Raw genomic sequence first — 16,536 nt, 5'->3', positions numbered from 1 at the left:
TCTCTTTTTCCCCTTTCTACATATTTTTTAATTGTGGTAAAATAAACATAACATAAAATATACCATCTTAACCCTTTTTAAGTGTACAGTTCAGTGGTATTAAATACATTCACACTGTTGTGCAGCCATGACCACTATCCATCTCCAGAACTTTGTCCATCTTTCCAAATGAAACTGTCCCCATTGAAAACTAACTCCCCATTTTCCCTCCCCGTAAGTCCCTGGAGACCACCCTCTTGCTTTCCTGTCCCTATGGATCCGATTGCTCTACGGACCTCATATAAGTGTAATCATACAAGATTTGTCTTTTTGCAACTGGCTTATTTCACTAAACATAATATCCTCAAGATTCATCCATATTATAGCATGTGACAAATTTCCTACCTTTTTAAAGCTGAATAATATTCCATTGTATGTACAGACCACCTTTTATTTGTTTATTCATCTGTTGATGGACACTTGGGTTACTTCCACTTCCTCTCTAATTTTGCATTCCAGTCAGTCTTGCCAGGGAGCATGCTTCCTTTAAACTCCCCAAAACATCTTCCTTAGTCTGTGCCACAGCATTTGAATACTGGCTTTTGTGCCTTTTTCTCTTGACATTTGGGAATAAGAAATTGCTTTATTAAAGGGCAAAAATTCATTACTCCTTTGCAAATATCATGTTTGTTTTTCTACCAAATTGCATCTCTTCAAACTTTCACTGCAGAAGGAAGCTTCTATTAATAATTTTCTCCTAGGCACTAAGTCCTTTCATGTACAGAATCTCATTTTCTTGATATTTTGTAGAGGAAATTTGTATTTTTTTGAAGGGATAAAACTAAAATGCTTATTGTATAAAATTTAGAAAGTACAGAGAGAAATTTAGAAAGTAGGAGAGAAAAACAATTGCACAGTTCTGTTACTCAGAGGCGAGCTCTGTTCACATTTTGGTGACTTTTCTTGTCTTTTAATATTAACAGCAGTAATAATTTATCGAGTGTGTTAACTGATCACTTGCTTTGTGCCAGGTGGGTATTACCTCCCCATCTTAAAGAGGAGGACAGTGAAGCTCTGAGAAAACTGCTTGTCTGAACATGTTTGCGGACCAGTCACTGGAAAGAGACAGATTCGAACTGTCACTCTCATTCTGCCTCCTCGGCCTGAGATAAGAAGGGGCCTGGATGCAGCCTGGGAGCAACCAAGGAATCTGCACACTCTCCTAAAACACAGACACAGACACACACTCAGAAACCCGTGTCTGTGGCTTAGCCGTCACTGGAGCCATCTCGGGCTGTGCAGTCAGGCTGGAGCCTCAGCTCCTTGTCCTCCTTTCTCTTGGTTTGGAATCAGCTCCCTTTCCATTCTCAGTGTGAATATAGGGGACAGGAGAAAGGCTGGGTACTGGGGGAGCATGGGCAGGGGTCCCCTGTTCCTGTGTATTGCCTCTAATGAGCTCCGCCAGCCCCTCATGGGTTCATTAACCAAGGCTACCAGATGGAACAGGAGCCCCAGCTGGCAGTCGGGACAAGCAGGCTGCTTGACACTGTATGAAAGTCTAATTAGGGTGTGGGCCAGGCCAGTGCAGCTGGCGCAGGCCCTCTGCATGATGCTAATTCGAAGGCAGAGCCCCTAGTGGCTTTTGGAAGTGGGAGTCTCTAGGGGATGCCTGGACTTGCCCTTTGACCCCAGGGCCAACCAGCACTGACCCCTGGCTGCCTGTTGTTTGGAGCTTAGCACACAGACTCTTCGTCCTGGCTGTCCAGAGAAGCCTTGTCCTGCTGTCTTACAGATACTTCATGTAAGAGTGTCCGTCTGTTTACCAGGTAGATACTCAGGGCCTTGAGGGCAGGGTCCAGGTCCTGTCATTTTATTCCCACTGCAGTGGGCCTAATGCCAAGCAAAGATGGGGTATTTGCAAATGAGTGGGGGAAAGGGGTAGGGAGAAGAAAGGGAGGGAGAGGCTTTACTCAGTCTATAAAGTTCACTTTGGCAGAGAGATTTGATTCAGAGAGGGGATCAATTTGCCCAAGATCTCACAGCAAATTAGTTGCAGAACTGGATGGGAACGATCTTAATCTGTTTGGCTGCTATAACAAAACACCATAGACTGAGTGGCTTATAAGCAGAAATCTATTTCTCATAGTTTTGGAGGCTGGAAGTCTGAGGTTAAGGTGCCAGCATGGTTGGGTTCTGGTGAAAGCTCCCTTTCGGTTTGCAGACTGCTGATTCCTCTTGTGTTCTGACATGATGAAGAGCACAGAAAGGAAGGAGTCTCTAGTGACTCTTAAAAGGGCACTAATCCCTTTCATGGGGGCTCCACCCTCATGTGTTCATCTAATCCCAACTACCTGCCAGAGGCCCCTCTTCCTAGTACCATCACATTGGGGATAGGGTTTCAGCATTCTGGCTTTTGTGGGGACACATATTCAGTCCAGGAACAAAGGTGCCTTCACTCTAAGTCTAGTGTTCCTCTTTTTGCTCTCTGGACCCCAGCTGCTCCCTACCCACCTAGACAATAAAAAAGTTTACAGTTGCCAATGAGGTGCTGTGTCTAGGGCTAGACTTAACTGGACTGAGTTCTGTGTGGCACACGAGTCAAAGAAAGACTCAGATGATGGCTCCGAGGGTTTACCTGGGGCAGGTTGAATGTTTATAGAATACCATCACATGTTTCTATTGTAACCACACCTTTTCCAAGCACTCTGACATCTTTGCTTTCTTATAATCCTGTTGATAAGCCAGGGACATAGAGAGGAGCCAGTGGTCTTATCTCAAGCCAACTGTGCGCCAGACAAGCCAAGTAGCTCACTTTACAAAGGGCCCACAGTGAGCTTTTGAGTGGGAAAACCCAGCGTTCCTGACTTCCAACTCCACGTCCTCATTCTGGGACTCCATGTCAGTCATTCATTTATTTGAAATGTATGTTCTGGGGACCTCTTATTTTCCTGGACTGTGCTCTGTGCTTAAGACACAAAGATTAACGAGACACAATCCCTGCTCTCAGATTTTCTCTCTTCTCTCCAGAGATGAGCACATGGCTTAGGGAACACCCATGGCTGGCACCTAACCCCAGTGACTCTGCTCTTTAAACCCTGCCACCTGCTTGCTCTCCAGGTCTCAGTGTTTAGATGTCACTTTCTCTGGAAAGCTGTCTTGAGTGTGACCTGGTGCTTCCTCTGTGTGTCAATAATATTCTGTACTTGTTGATTTGCTTATTCATCTAATATTTATTGAGCACCTGCCATGTGCCAGGCCCTGGTTTATAGTGGTAAACAAGATAGACTTAGTTTCTGCTATGGTAGAACTTAGCATCTAGCGGAGGAAAGAGATAAAGAATCAAACATTAAAAAATAATAATAAAAGGAAGAAAATATGTCATCAGATGTTTGCTAGGCTGGGAGTAAACGTAACACACAGTGTTCTAGTTGTCTGTCCTATATAACACCAGTACTCTCCAAACTTAATGTATCTCATGACTTAATGGGTCAGGAATTTGGACAAGGCTCAGCTGGGTGATTTTTCTGCTTTATGTGGCATCAACTGAGATCACTCGGTGATATTCAGCTGGTGGCTGGTCTGGGGTAGAAGGTCTGAAATGGCTTTACCCATGTGCCTGGCGCTTTGGTGTGGACAGCTGCAAGACTTGGCCCAGCTGGGCTGCCTCCCTCTCCACGTGGTGTCAGGGCCTCTCTACCTGGCGCTTCAGGCAGGTGTTAGACTTCAGACATGGTAGCTTGGGGCCCTGAGAGAACAGTGGGGAAGCTGCAGTTTTCTTCAAAGCTAGGACATAGCCCCACCCTCTCAAACCTAGCTCAGCTTCAAGGGGATAGGAAATAAAGTCTTCCTTTCGTTGGAGGACTGTGAGAGGATTTGCAGCCCTTTTTAATCCTCTACACTGAGCTAGAATGGCAGCCAGGGAAGGTTCCTTGAGGCAGTGGCATTTAAGCAGAGCCCTGAAGGATGAGAAGGAGCAGTCATGGGAGATAGCGTGAAGGGAGAGAGATCAGTGGGGCTAGAACTGGTGATAAGGGCAGAGTGGGAAGTTACAGAGGCATTATAAATAGGGAATAGCATGATCTTATTTCTGTTTTTAAAAGATCACCTTGGATTGGAGGGGGCAAGGGTGGAGCTGAGGAGACCAGAGGGGTGGATGGGAGTGTCACTCTCCAGGCAGCTGGTGATGATCACCTGAGTGACCGCGGAGCAGATGAGGAAGGGATGGACAGATGCTAGGAAATCTTTCTGAGGTAGCACTGGGGAAAAGAGAGGAATCAAGGATGTCTCCCACTTCTAACATGAGATGGAAGGACTTGAGAAAGGGGGTGAGGCAAAAGCTGCCATCCTCTTTTCTTGTCTGGATGTCCCCCTTTTGACCACCACTGAGCTATGAGCTTTGAGATTGCAGAAAGGGTGGCTGTTGACCTGGGGTCCCTAGCACCAGGTTTGGCATATGGTTGGCATTCACTAAATGTTGAATGAATGAATGAAGGTCAAGTGGTAATTAGAGTTGCTTTGGACTAGGGCTGGTGGGAGGCAGGAAAGGGACATTTGTGGCTGCCTTAGGAACCTGATGAGGCCATTTGGGTGAAGGGTCACCCACTCTTGTGCCTGGCACCTGTCTCAGTGTTGCTGAGAGAACAGTGTAGATTCCCTGACAGGCGCATATAGACCACAGAGCCTGGAGCACTAGTTTATAAAGTGTGATTCTGACCACAGCATTGCATCATGTGGGGACTTGTTAGAAATGTAGAACGTGGGGCCTCTCCCCCTGCTGCATGAGAAACTCTGGGGGTGGGACCCAGCAATTGGTATTTTAACAAGCCCTCCAGGGTATTCTGGTGACTGTGCACATTTAAGAGTCATCCAGTATGATGATTTTCTAGGTGAAAAATTATTTATAGCCCATTTTTGGGTTGTGCTGGACTTCTAGACCCCTCCTCTTCCCCAGCGTAAAATCTATAATCCAATGCCCTTTCCTAGACAGGCCTGACCTGAACTCAGCTGATCTTTTTCAAGACCTGGGGCTGGGAGCCCTTCCTGAGCAGGAGTGTGGTATGGAGGGACCCACAGGTTTCCTGAAACTTGCCTCTTAGGGAAGGTGGATGTTCTCCAAGCAAGTTGTGTAGTTATAGGAAGACAGGGGTTTCCTGGGACTAAGGCTTTTTCTTCCTTCAGAGCACCGATCAATCTTTAAGATGTCTGAGGAGGTAGGGGGTGGTGGGTGGAGAGAATATGTGGAGTTGAGAATGAATGCTCACTTTATACCCCCTCTTAGAGATTCTTGACACATCGTTAGGATATGAAAGGCTCTGAGAAGTTTTGCAATAAATAAGCCTGTTGACTTCTTTCTGATGCTATTTGACTACAGAATTCTCCTTCTCCTGTAGTATTAATATTCTCCCAAGCTAGCACTCTCTGTTTGAAAAGCTCTGTTCTAGACAAACGCAGGGCTCCCTCTGGAATACTCATGCTGCAGACAGTACTCTGTATGTGAGGTGACAGTCCCTTCCATCCGACTCCTCAGTTTCGATACCTTCACCTTTCAAGGGATATGCCTGGTTAAATGCTCTCAGAAGGTTGTGTTGGTTACTGCTTTTTGGACAGCCTTGGGGGAAAAAAGCAACAGGGAATTTTTATTTAAATATGTTTAAAATGGACAAAGTCAGAATTTGGAAAGAGCTGTGAGGTGCTTGTCTGTTTAATGAATAATGCTTAATATTCTATGCAAAAGAGGTTTGAGGCATCTCTCAGCTTCACAGAGCAGTTGGGAGGGAGGATTCCAGTGAGCGACTAACTTGATTGCCAGGAAAATGCATTTTTTGGGGGGCGGGGTGGGATAAAGCATCACAGACTTTTTTTTTCACAGAGGTAGCATTTTCCTGAAAAGATGCTCTAATTTAGACTTAGTCTTCTAGGTGAATCCTAAGCAGAGAAGCGCTTTTGTAGCTAGTAAATTGAGCTTATAAATGTGTCAAGGATTCAGAATGAAACGGTTTCTCAGAGGAGGCGGGGAAAATGGGGCAGGTCCTCCAGGTGTGGCTTGTGTCTCCATTCATAGCTACTACTGTTACTATGACTGTCACCCTAGTAATGGCTTTCCAGTAATACTTTCCAGAGCTGAGATTCTCCCAGTCCAGTGCAATGCAGATCTTTCCTCATCACTCAGTGTCTGTGCTGTGCAGGAAGCACCCCCACATCCATCTTAGCATGTGCCAATGGCTCTATTAGATGTTTTATATGCATTGTCTCATTTAACCTTCACAGTAAACGTTGTAAACCTTGAGGCAGGCAGTATCTCCATCTGTCTAGTTGAAAACAGTGAGGTTTTGAGAAATTAAGTAGTTTGTCCAGAGGAACACAGCTAGATCAGGTTGCGTAGTGAGCAAAGATTGTAATCTTGGTTTATCTGGCTCTAAAATGCAAAACTGCTTCTAGCTGCATGACTCTGGGTGTGTCCCCTCACCTCTCTGGGCTGGTTTTGTGTTTCCCGAGAGTCACCCATCAATCCAGACACCATCATCCTTATGCGTATGTCAGGGGTTCCCTCTTCTTCTGCTGGTCAGCTCTTGCTCATCCCAGCAGGGCCAGCTCAGGGTTTACCTCCTCTGGGCAGTCCCTGCTATTTATTCCAGGCCCACAGTGATCTGTGTGTCACTCTTATGGGGCTCTGGGCAGATTCTCAAGGAACGTTCCAGTTCAAAGGTCTGGATCTCCCACCTCAGTCTGACAGCTGCTCAAAGGCAAGGGGTCATTTCTAGTGTCTGTCTCAGTCTCTCTGTCTCTCTTTCTCCGATACATAATAAAAGCTCTGTCAAAATTTTTTTGAATGAATAACTGAAAATACCAAGATATTACCAAATGCTGTCTTCAAATATGTGAAGGAAATAGACATGTTGTGCGGCTGCAGAAGAAAAGTAAGGTCCAAAATTGTGTTTTCAGAGAAGCCGACTTCACCTCAGCCTGTATAACATTCCAGTAGCCAGAGCTGTCCAGCATGGAAAGAGCTTGCCTTGGAGGTGTGAGCTCCTAAACGTGGAGGTTCGTACTCAAAGGAAGGGTACTTTAGGGGTACATTTCTGTAATGTGATGAATGGTCAGTCAGACTGGGTCAGTGCACCTCAAAATGAGGGAGGGCTCATCAATAGCACTTGAACCATAAATATTGAATTATCATTTCAATTCTTTTTCAATCTCTGTAGTTGCCTCAAGGAGAAAGTCTCAGTTTGGTACTAATGTATTGCTAATGCCTCTCTAATCTCCCATTTTACAAATTGAGGGGGCATCGGCATCTGCTTAGGACTGGGTAATACTGATTTGTTTTCCTTGAACTTACTTTTCTAGTTATCTTCTATTTATAGTAAGTAACGCTGGTGTTTAAATTTTTATTTTAACTAAGACTAATGAGAAGGTCTTTTTAAATTCAGCTAAGTAAAAAAAGACAACTAACAGGGAGTATTAAGTATGGCGGTATGCAGGAATGGCAAAAGTCCTGGAGCTAGCATAATGCCTTAGGGCCTCTTCTACCTCCCTTGGAAAGTGAACATCTTCCACTGCAGTCCTCTCTGCCCTCCAACTTCCTTTTTCTGTTGTTGGGAGGATTTTAAGTTAGGAGGCTCAGCCTCAAGGGTGGTCTCTGTGATAGTGATAGCTCCTTCTTTTCCCTTCAGTTTTTCCTTTTGGTCCTTCCTCAGATTCCACCCCAGATTTCCTAGAATCCTCAGAGACTATAATGAGCAACTTGCAAAGTACTAAACAAGATGTGATTTATTTATGTATGATATGCCTGATATACATGATATATGCATATCATCTACATTTTTTTTTCTAAAAATGAAAAATAGATATTGCAATAAAGGAGATTTTAACAAGCTATAATATGCAGGGGTTTAGTTTTGACTCGACTTCATTAGGCAAATAGGATAATAATAACCTTCGAAGATTATATAGTACCTTACACTTCGTAAAATGCCTCCACAGCCTTTAGCTGCTTAAATCCTCCCAAGAATCCTGATAGGGCTGAGAGGAGTCAGGGAAGTCATCATCATCCCTGCCTGACAGGTAAGGGACTTAAAGGCCAGCTAGAGTGAACCTGGCTTAGGATCCCAAGTTGACTAATGAAAGAACTGGGCAGAGGAGCCATGGTCAGGGCCCTTCCTCTGCCTAGCACTGTACTTACCACATGGTGCACCCATACTGCAGGTGGATAAACCAAGACAAAAGGAGCTTTCAGGGAAAGAGGAGATGAGGTTGGCCAGGCATTGCTTGAGGGCAGGGATTTTCCTTTTTTTTTTTTTTTTTTTTTTTTTTTTTTTTTTTTTTACCAAGAATACATTCAGCACGTCCAAGGGGAGCTCAGAGGTAATGCTGGACACCAGACCCAATCTGCCATCCCTTTGAGGTGTGAGGAGCAAATGAGCAAAGGAATAATTCTGCCCCAGGGCAGAGGGGAAGTCACAGGATCACTTGCACTGGGCCTTGAAGTACATGTAAGAGTTTATAGGGGAGACAGTAGTAATGGGGGGAAGAAAACCAACATTTGTAGAGAACTTACCATGGCTCATACATCTACGTACACCATCTTGGATTTTCCCAACAACCTAGTGAGGTGCTGGTAGTAATAATAGTGATGACAATAATAATTATTATTATATGCTGGGGTTGATGTTAGGAACATCTCATGAATTACTTCATTTAGTCCTTAAAGCACCACTGTGAAGTAAGTGTTATTAACCCCATTTTATAGGTAAGGAAAGGAAAAGTTTAACTGACTTCCCAAGTTCACCCAGCTGGTGAGGGGGCAGAAGTGGTATTTGAATTCCAGCTTTGACTCCATAGCACCCCAGCATGGTAAGCAGAACCTACATCAGCAGTTTTTCCCATTCTGAATTACTCTGTCTCAGGGATTGCATCAGCCAAAGGTAGCTTCTAAGTCAGTGGATTTCAACTGGCGTGAAGGGGCGCCCCTGTTCTGAAGCCTCATGCCCACTCTCTGTCACGAGGTGGCTCCAAGGCCAAGCCCCACATCAGACTCTTCCTTCTCATCTGCTTCAGATGAGAAGCTGCTCTGCTACACACCTAGCCTTCCTGCCTCTGTGATTGCATGACTGGCCTACTTATAACCTTCATTCAGCCTTGAGCTATGAGGTCCTTTGTGATCTGGTGCGGCTAGCTGCCTCTGCTTCTGCCATGCCCCGCTTTACTGCTTCTCTAGCCAGACAGCCTCGGAGCAACCCATGTCCTGTCCGACTTCACAGCTTCACACCCAGATTCCCTTCTGCCTGCAGGATGCTCTTCTCTTTCTTTGTCCTTTCCAATGACAAACTCTTATGTGTACTTCAAGGCCCAATGCAAATGTTCCTGTGACTCTCCCTCCATCCTTAGGCAGAATTAACCCTTCCCTCCCTCCTCTGGGATCTCATTCCTCACATAGCATAACATAGTAGACATCTGTTACTCTTCCCTGCTGAGCATCACTTCTCCTTTCTTTCTTCCTTCCTTCCTTCCTTCCTTCCTTCCTTCCTTCCTTCCTTCCTTCCTTCCTTCCTTCCTTCCTTTCTTTCTTTCTTTCTTTCTTTCTTTCTTTCTTTCTTTCTTTCTTTCTTTCTCTTTCTTTCTTTCTTTCAATCTAAAAATGTTTTATTTATTTTCCTCCTTTATTTTGATAACAATATCTAGATTTTTCTCTGGGGAGCCATCCCTGAGCAATGTTGAGCCTGTAACCAGCAGTGCACCATCTTGGCCACAGAACTTTAATTTAGTGAGATGAAATTACAGGCCTTTTGGTGGAACAACTGGGGAAAAGCTCTCTTTCTACTGGGATTACTAGCAGTCAGGGTATTTTTGGTCTGGAGAAGGCTTGCCTGAAAGTAAAGCCGATAGAGAGAGGAAAGCAGAGCTAAGAGATGGAGGTCCTGATGAGTCCCTGGATCCAGCTATGCCTGAGGCTGAGCACCTCCTAGTCCTTTACATTTTTTTGATTAGAATTTTTGAGCCTTTAAATTTCTCCTCTTCCCATTACTACCATTTTTGCTTAAACCAGTTGGAAGTATTTCTTTCACTTCGACTAACAGTGTTCTGACTAATAGTCATAATTCTTGTCGTGTGTTCATGTCATCGATCAGATTGTGAGCCTTCTTAAGGTACATCTAGTCATCTTTTTAATTTTCTATGACTAGTACATTGCCCAGCACACAGCGATACTCAACAATATTAGAAGAGTGAGTTAATGAATGAATTACATTCTGCCAAAGGCTATGGAGGGAGACAAGGAAATATAAGAGATTGTTTCCACCTTCAAGAGGCTTATAGAATTAGTGATGAAGCAAGCCCCACAGGTGCCAATGGCAACTGATGAGATGACTGACAACATAAACGATGTTCTCTGGAAGTAACCGTATGAGAAGATCTAAATGAGTGGTTCAGACGGAACATTCTGTGGATCTCAGATAACCCCAGAAGGAAGGGCCTTAGAGCTAGGCCGTAAAGGGTGGGATTTTGCTGCATGGAAAGCATAGAAGAAAGCGTTCCAAGTGAGTGAAGAGGAAAGGTGCACAGGTGTAGCGGCAGGAATGCCAACGACCTGGGAAGAGCTGCCACCATCTCCAGGTTTCAGCAGCCTCATTGTCCTGCCATTGAAGAGAAACACATGAAAGGATAGGTGATGGCCATTCATCATTTTCATTTTTGTGCTTCTTGTTAGGCTTTTCAAATAAATAAATTGGGGAATCAGGAACAAAAAATATCCTTTCTTGATGTAAAGGGGGTCAAATATATGGTGATGGAAAGAGATTAGACTTTGGCTGGTGAGCACACAGTGGATATGTAGATGTCTTATAAAGTTGTACACCTGAAACTTATATGATGTTCTTAACTAATGTTACCACATTACATTTAATTCGAAAATTTAAAAGTTTTCTCAGATCATGTATACACATTTTGGTTTTGGAAAATAGAGTCGATATTGTCAGAGAGATCAGAAATGACCCCCTGGCCACTTGGTCACTCACTCATCCATTTGGTAGATGGGATAGTAAAGCCTCAGAGAGGTGAAACAAGCCCAGTGTAACCTATGAACATTCTGGAAGGGAGCAGGAAGCCAGAGGCAGCCACTCAACATCCTGGGGACAATATCAGCTGCAGGAACTCGCATCCCTCCCTGAGGGACCATGGTCCCAGGGCAGTATATTTGGATTCATCTGCAAAGTGGGGCTCTGTAGGCCTGGAAATGGGTTCTGTTTTCTAAGCGGAATTTTCCGGCCCCCAGCTGAGAAGCCGGAGAAGCTGGCTCATTGCTAATTTCACTCTCCTAATTCACCAGTTTGGCAAGGCCCCGCTCCTCTAGCTGCAGTCTCTTGGAGCCTCAGACCCAGTTCCCCTAGCCAAAGAAAGAAAGCTGTGACTCACCAGAAATTTTCATTTGCTATTTTCTGGCAAAAAAATGTATGTGTATATATAAGAAAGTTCTCATATTATGCCTTAGCTCAGCAGCTTCCACCTGCTGTGTAGATGCTAGGATGCTAGATTGGAAAGAGAAAGCCTGCTCGAGACGTGCTCAGAGGAGAGAACACAGGTCCAGGTTCATTCTGACGTCTCCAAAAGTGCAACTGCAGCCGGCAAAAATGGCTGTTGGCATGGAGAGCTGGCTCTCAGGTCCAAGGAACCCCACTTTCAAAATGGACAAGTAAACCCCTGAAAAGGAAGGATGTTCTGAAAATTGAAGGTCCCCAAAGGCTAGTGTTCAGCTCTGCCACCTATGGCTTGTGTGCTTTTTCCCCAGGCCCCAGAAAAATCGAGATGGCCAACAAGTGATCAATGTGCTGGCCAGAGCCTGCAACACCCTGCACCCGCCCCCTCCTCTCCGCCTTGCTTCATCCTGAGCTCTGGCCACACTGGCCTTTACTCAGTTCCTTAAATGCACTGTGCTCCCTGACATCCAACAAGCCTCTGCCTGTTTTGTTCCCTCTGCCTGGGACCCTCTCCCCCTGAGTCCACAATCCTGACCCACTTCACCTAGCTTCTTCCACCTCTTCCTTTAGAGCATAGCCAAAAGTCCCCTTCCTCAGGGACATTTTAGTAACCCCTGAAATCTGAAATCAGACCAGGCCCCCTTGTTATGGGCTCTCATGGCACCGTGCCCTCATCTGTAGCATTTTCTACTATTCTAACTTCACGTACATTTGCCAGACTCCCTGGGGGTTATCATCTCCCCCACTAGACTGTGAGCTGCGTGTCAGCCTTCATGTTTGTCTCTCTAGCCCAGGTGTTGCCATTTGGATGTTCCATATTCCCTTTAGACTTGTCACGTTCAAACAGAACTCATTGTCCCCCTCCCTGCCCCTCCGCTGACCTGCTTCTCCTCATCTCAGTAAATATCACCTCTCTCCCAGGCGCAACCTGGGTAACTTGGGAGTGGTCCTGGACATCTTTTTCTCCCTCCCAACGCCAATCTGAACCCCATTCAATCTCTAGTCCGGTCAGTTTTCCATCTAAGTGTATCCCGAATCCCTTGCCTTCTCCCTTGGCCCCCTGGAGCCCATCTTCCTTATGGTAGCCAGAGTGAGAGTTTGAAAATGCAGTTAAACCCTTTCACTCCACTACCCCAAACCCTTCAATGGCTCTCCACTGACTTCAGGATAAAACTCTAATGGGACTTAAAGGACCTTGGCTATGTGGCCTCTGCCTAATTCTCCAACCTCATTTATCACTCCCACCCACGCCCAGAGCCCCACGCTCAAGCCCCTCGGCTATGTTCAGCTCACCAGTATGTTCTCTCCAGCCTCCCTCTGGGCCTTTATTCATCACATTTCTCCCCCTGGAAAGCTCTGCCCTATAAAATTCCATTCCAGCCTTTAATTCTCAGTCTAGAATATACTTCTTCCAGGTCCACCTCACCACCACCTTCTCTGTTCCACAGCTTCCTTCTCACCACTGCATTCGCGAGGCTGTATCTTTGTCCTCTGTTTCCTTGTGAGTCTTCCTCACTCAAGTGGAAGGCTTGTGGGAGCAGGGTCTTGCTTGCTCTGGTCACTGCTGCATCCACAGCATCTAGCTATGGCTGGCACACATACCAGACAGCGCATGAATGAAAGCCCAAGTGAACCAAGACCTTCATCTTCCCAGCAGCCACTCACTTTAATTTGACAAGTTCTTGGTTACTTCCAGGTAACTGTCTCCTCTTTGCCTCCATTCATTCTGCCTTCCCCTGTAATTCCATCTAAGGCTGCATTGCCTCCTGCCCACAGCTTCTCACAAGCAAAGCTCTGTCCTTTCCGCTCTTCCTCTTATTTAATCTCTGTGGCCAGCTGACATAATTAATGGTCCCCAAGCCATCCCAGCACTTCTGTACCCTTTCAGATCTGCTCCCCAACCCATGAAACTCACCTTCTCACTGTTGCTTCCATAAATTTTGCCCATTTAATTCCCTGATGCAATTCAGTTCTCGCATCCCAGGCTGAGCTAAGGCCCTGAAGTAATTTAGGTAACAGCTCAATTATCTCATCTCTCCTTTAATCTTTCCATTTCTATCACCACCTAGGAAGCAGTGAAAAATGGGATGTGTAAAGTGTTTTCTGTCCAAACCTATTTCTCTCCTTGCAGTTCTTATCCCAGTTCATGTCATCAGCATCCACCCAGTTACCTGAGATCTGAACCCCAGAAGCACCATCCACCCCTCCCCCCTCCCTCCTCTCAATTTCCAGGACGTCTCCAAGATTATTTGCTCTCTTGTTGAGGACTCTCTCAAGTCTAGCCTTCCCAGGCCATCACCCAGGCCCTCATCATCTCTGTTCTTTCAGACTTGGGTCACCTCCTGACTGGCGTTCTTGTCTCCAGCCCCATGCCTATGCCCACACCCATCTACCCATCCACAATATACTCATGTAGTCATCCATCCATCCACCTATCTACCCATTCATCTATCCATCTATATACATTTATCCACCCATCCATCTACTTACCTACTAATCCATTCATCCATCTGTCTGCCCTTCCAGCTATTCATCTATCTATCCATCCATCCACCCATCCATTTATTCACTCATCCATTCATCCATTTATTCATCCATCCATCTACCCATTCATATACCCATCCATCTATCCATCTATCTTCCAGTCTGCCCTCAGTGACCTTTCTAAGACACACATTGGTTAGATTATACTTCTGCTTAAATAACTTCCATGATTCCTCACTGCCTACTATAAGCATTCTTAACCCTGGGTGCACGTTTGAATCTCCTAGAGAATGCTTTTACAAATACCAATACCAAGGCTCTACCTCCAGAGATTCTAGATAGGGCCTGGGTCTTGGTGTTTTTTAAAAGCTCCCAGGTGATTCTGCAAATCAGGTCGAGAACCATGTGGCCTAGAGGATAAAGTCCCAGCTTATTGGCCAGGCATTCGATGCCTCCTCGCCCTTCGGTCAAGCCCTTAACCTGTCTCCCCAGTCTCATGTCTTACCAATACTCCCTACCACATATGGAATTCTAGCTCTACTGTACTACTTTTCTATCTTTATACCCATAGTTCCCTCTGCTTACGATTCCTTCTTTCTCTGTCCCACTCCCACCCCGTCTATTTGGAAAACTCCTACCCATTCTTCAAGATCCAGCACGAATGCAGCCTTTTGTCATGGGTCTCTCTTCCATAGCATCTCCTATGCGTCATCTTCTATGCTGCTGGGCACTAGATGTGGTGACTAAAACAGAAACAGCTCTTGCTCTGAAAGAACTTACAATAGGGTGAGAGATGGGAGATGGAAGCTCCTTAAATCAGATGTTCCCTAACGTGAGCATGGAGCAGAATCACCTGTAGGGCTGGCTAAAATACAGATGCTGGGCCCACCCCTAAGGTGTCTTATTAAGTGGTCTGGGGTGACCCAATAAGCTCCCACCTGATGCTGCTAGTTGGGACCACACTTTGAGGACCCGGGCTCTAGAGTGTGGTCACAGGCATACTCCTCTCTGGGGAGGTATCATTTAAACTGAGACATAGAGGAAAAGAAGGAGGCAGTCAGAGGAGAGCAGGACTAACACATTCCAGATGGAGGGAACAGCGTGAGAGAAGGCCGCAGGTGGGAAAGAGCCTGGCATGAAAGCAAAAGGAGACTGTGTGCCTGGGACATGGAGGGCACGGGGGGCGGGGGGGCAGGAAGTGGCATCTTCTCCAGCTTCTCAGGCAGAACGGATGCTTTATCACCTCCGTTATAATCCTTTTCTTCTGCCTCAGCCACTTGACAAGGAGCCCCTCCAAGGCAGGCTCGTATTATGGTCCCCCATGGTCCACCTGCGACCTGACACAGAGTAAATGTTGAAGGATTCGGGCCGGGTTGTTGAATTTTAGTGTTCTGGCTTGTTCTCTGAGTTATAAGCAAAGGAGAAATATGTTTGCTTCTCCTATCATGGCATGTCTCCTTCCTTTTCCTTAGAGAGTTTCTAATTTATTTATCTTCTAAACCAAATTCCCTTCTCCCCAATTCCTGCTGCCTAGACAGGTTTTTGCCTGTTTGGTGACAGAAAGACAATTCCTCTAAGTCAGGTGGCCCCTCCTCCCCTCCCCTCCCCAAGTCCAGGGTTGGGCGAGGTGAAGGTGGGCTACTGTGCGTGCCCAGAGGCCTGTGGAGCTGCACCGTCCAGCACTTGCACTTGGCTTTTGAAGGATGATGTGGTCATAGTAAGAGTCAGCGGAGTTCCCTTCCTCAAAAACACTGACAGTGGGAGGCTGAGAGGTAACCGTGGCCAGCCCGCGGAGGTGGCCTACCCATAGGGCACAGGTGGAGGAAGGCAGGCCCGGGGGACCTTGAGCCGACCACCCTCAGGTGGAGGATGGGCCTCTCCCTGCACATCCTTCCTTTCCAATATCTCCTTCCCACCCTGGAAAGCAGAGAAAGGGCAGAGTCAGGGACAGAGGACAAGATGGCCGCATGGGATTATGGGTTTGATTTTAGTTTCTAATTGCCCTTCCCTCTTTCTTCCTGGAGAATATGATATATACACCCTTTACTGAGGCTAACCAAGGGGTCTTTGGTAAAGTACAGACAAGAGAGATATATTTTCCCATTTCATTTTTCAGAAACATCCTATTTCCCAAGCTTTGGGAAACAATAGTATAGTGATCAGTGACTCTCAGACTTCAGCTTGAATCAGCATCCCCTGGAAGGCTGATTAAAACCCAGATTGCTGGGCTCACCCCTAGAGTTTCTGATTTAGCAGGTCTGGAGTGGGGCTCGAGAATCTGGGATCTAACAAGATCCCAGGCAATGCTGCTGCTGTTGGTCTGAGGACCATACTTTGAGAACCCCCTTTTTGGCATAGTTCCCAGCTAGAAGATACTAAGAATCTATCAGTCAAGACAAAGATTTATTTGTCCTACATGTACTTTACTCAAAGCAGCTTTCTTTAACCCCTCCTTCCAAATATAGAACCTTAAACCCTTTAGGACTCTAGCTTCATTGAAGGGCAAAGGCACAGGATTCCAAGAAGCCAAGAGACAAAAACTGACCCTGGGGGAGTATAAAAGGGTTAAGAGCCCGAGGGGACCACAGGAGTTGGGAGAGGCAGG

The 16,536-nt window shown here is 45.9% G+C and overlaps 1 protein-coding gene across 6 annotated transcripts in view; it reads left to right on the top strand.

Annotated features, from left to right (window-relative positions):
* Positions 1-16,536, top strand: part of SRGAP3 (SLIT-ROBO Rho GTPase activating protein 3) — a 228,604-nt gene that overhangs the window by 113,159 nt on the left and 98,909 nt on the right. The gene's annotated exons all lie outside the window — the stretch shown is intronic.

This window comes from Rousettus aegyptiacus, unplaced genomic scaffold (genome assembly GCF_014176215.1).
Source record: "Rousettus aegyptiacus isolate mRouAeg1 unplaced genomic scaffold, mRouAeg1.p scaffold_m13_p_4, whole genome shotgun sequence".
Taxonomy (NCBI): Eukaryota; Metazoa; Chordata; class Mammalia; order Chiroptera; family Pteropodidae; genus Rousettus; species Rousettus aegyptiacus.
The sequence above is the reverse complement of the archived record's forward strand: the minus strand, read 5'-3'. Positions and strand labels throughout refer to the sequence as shown.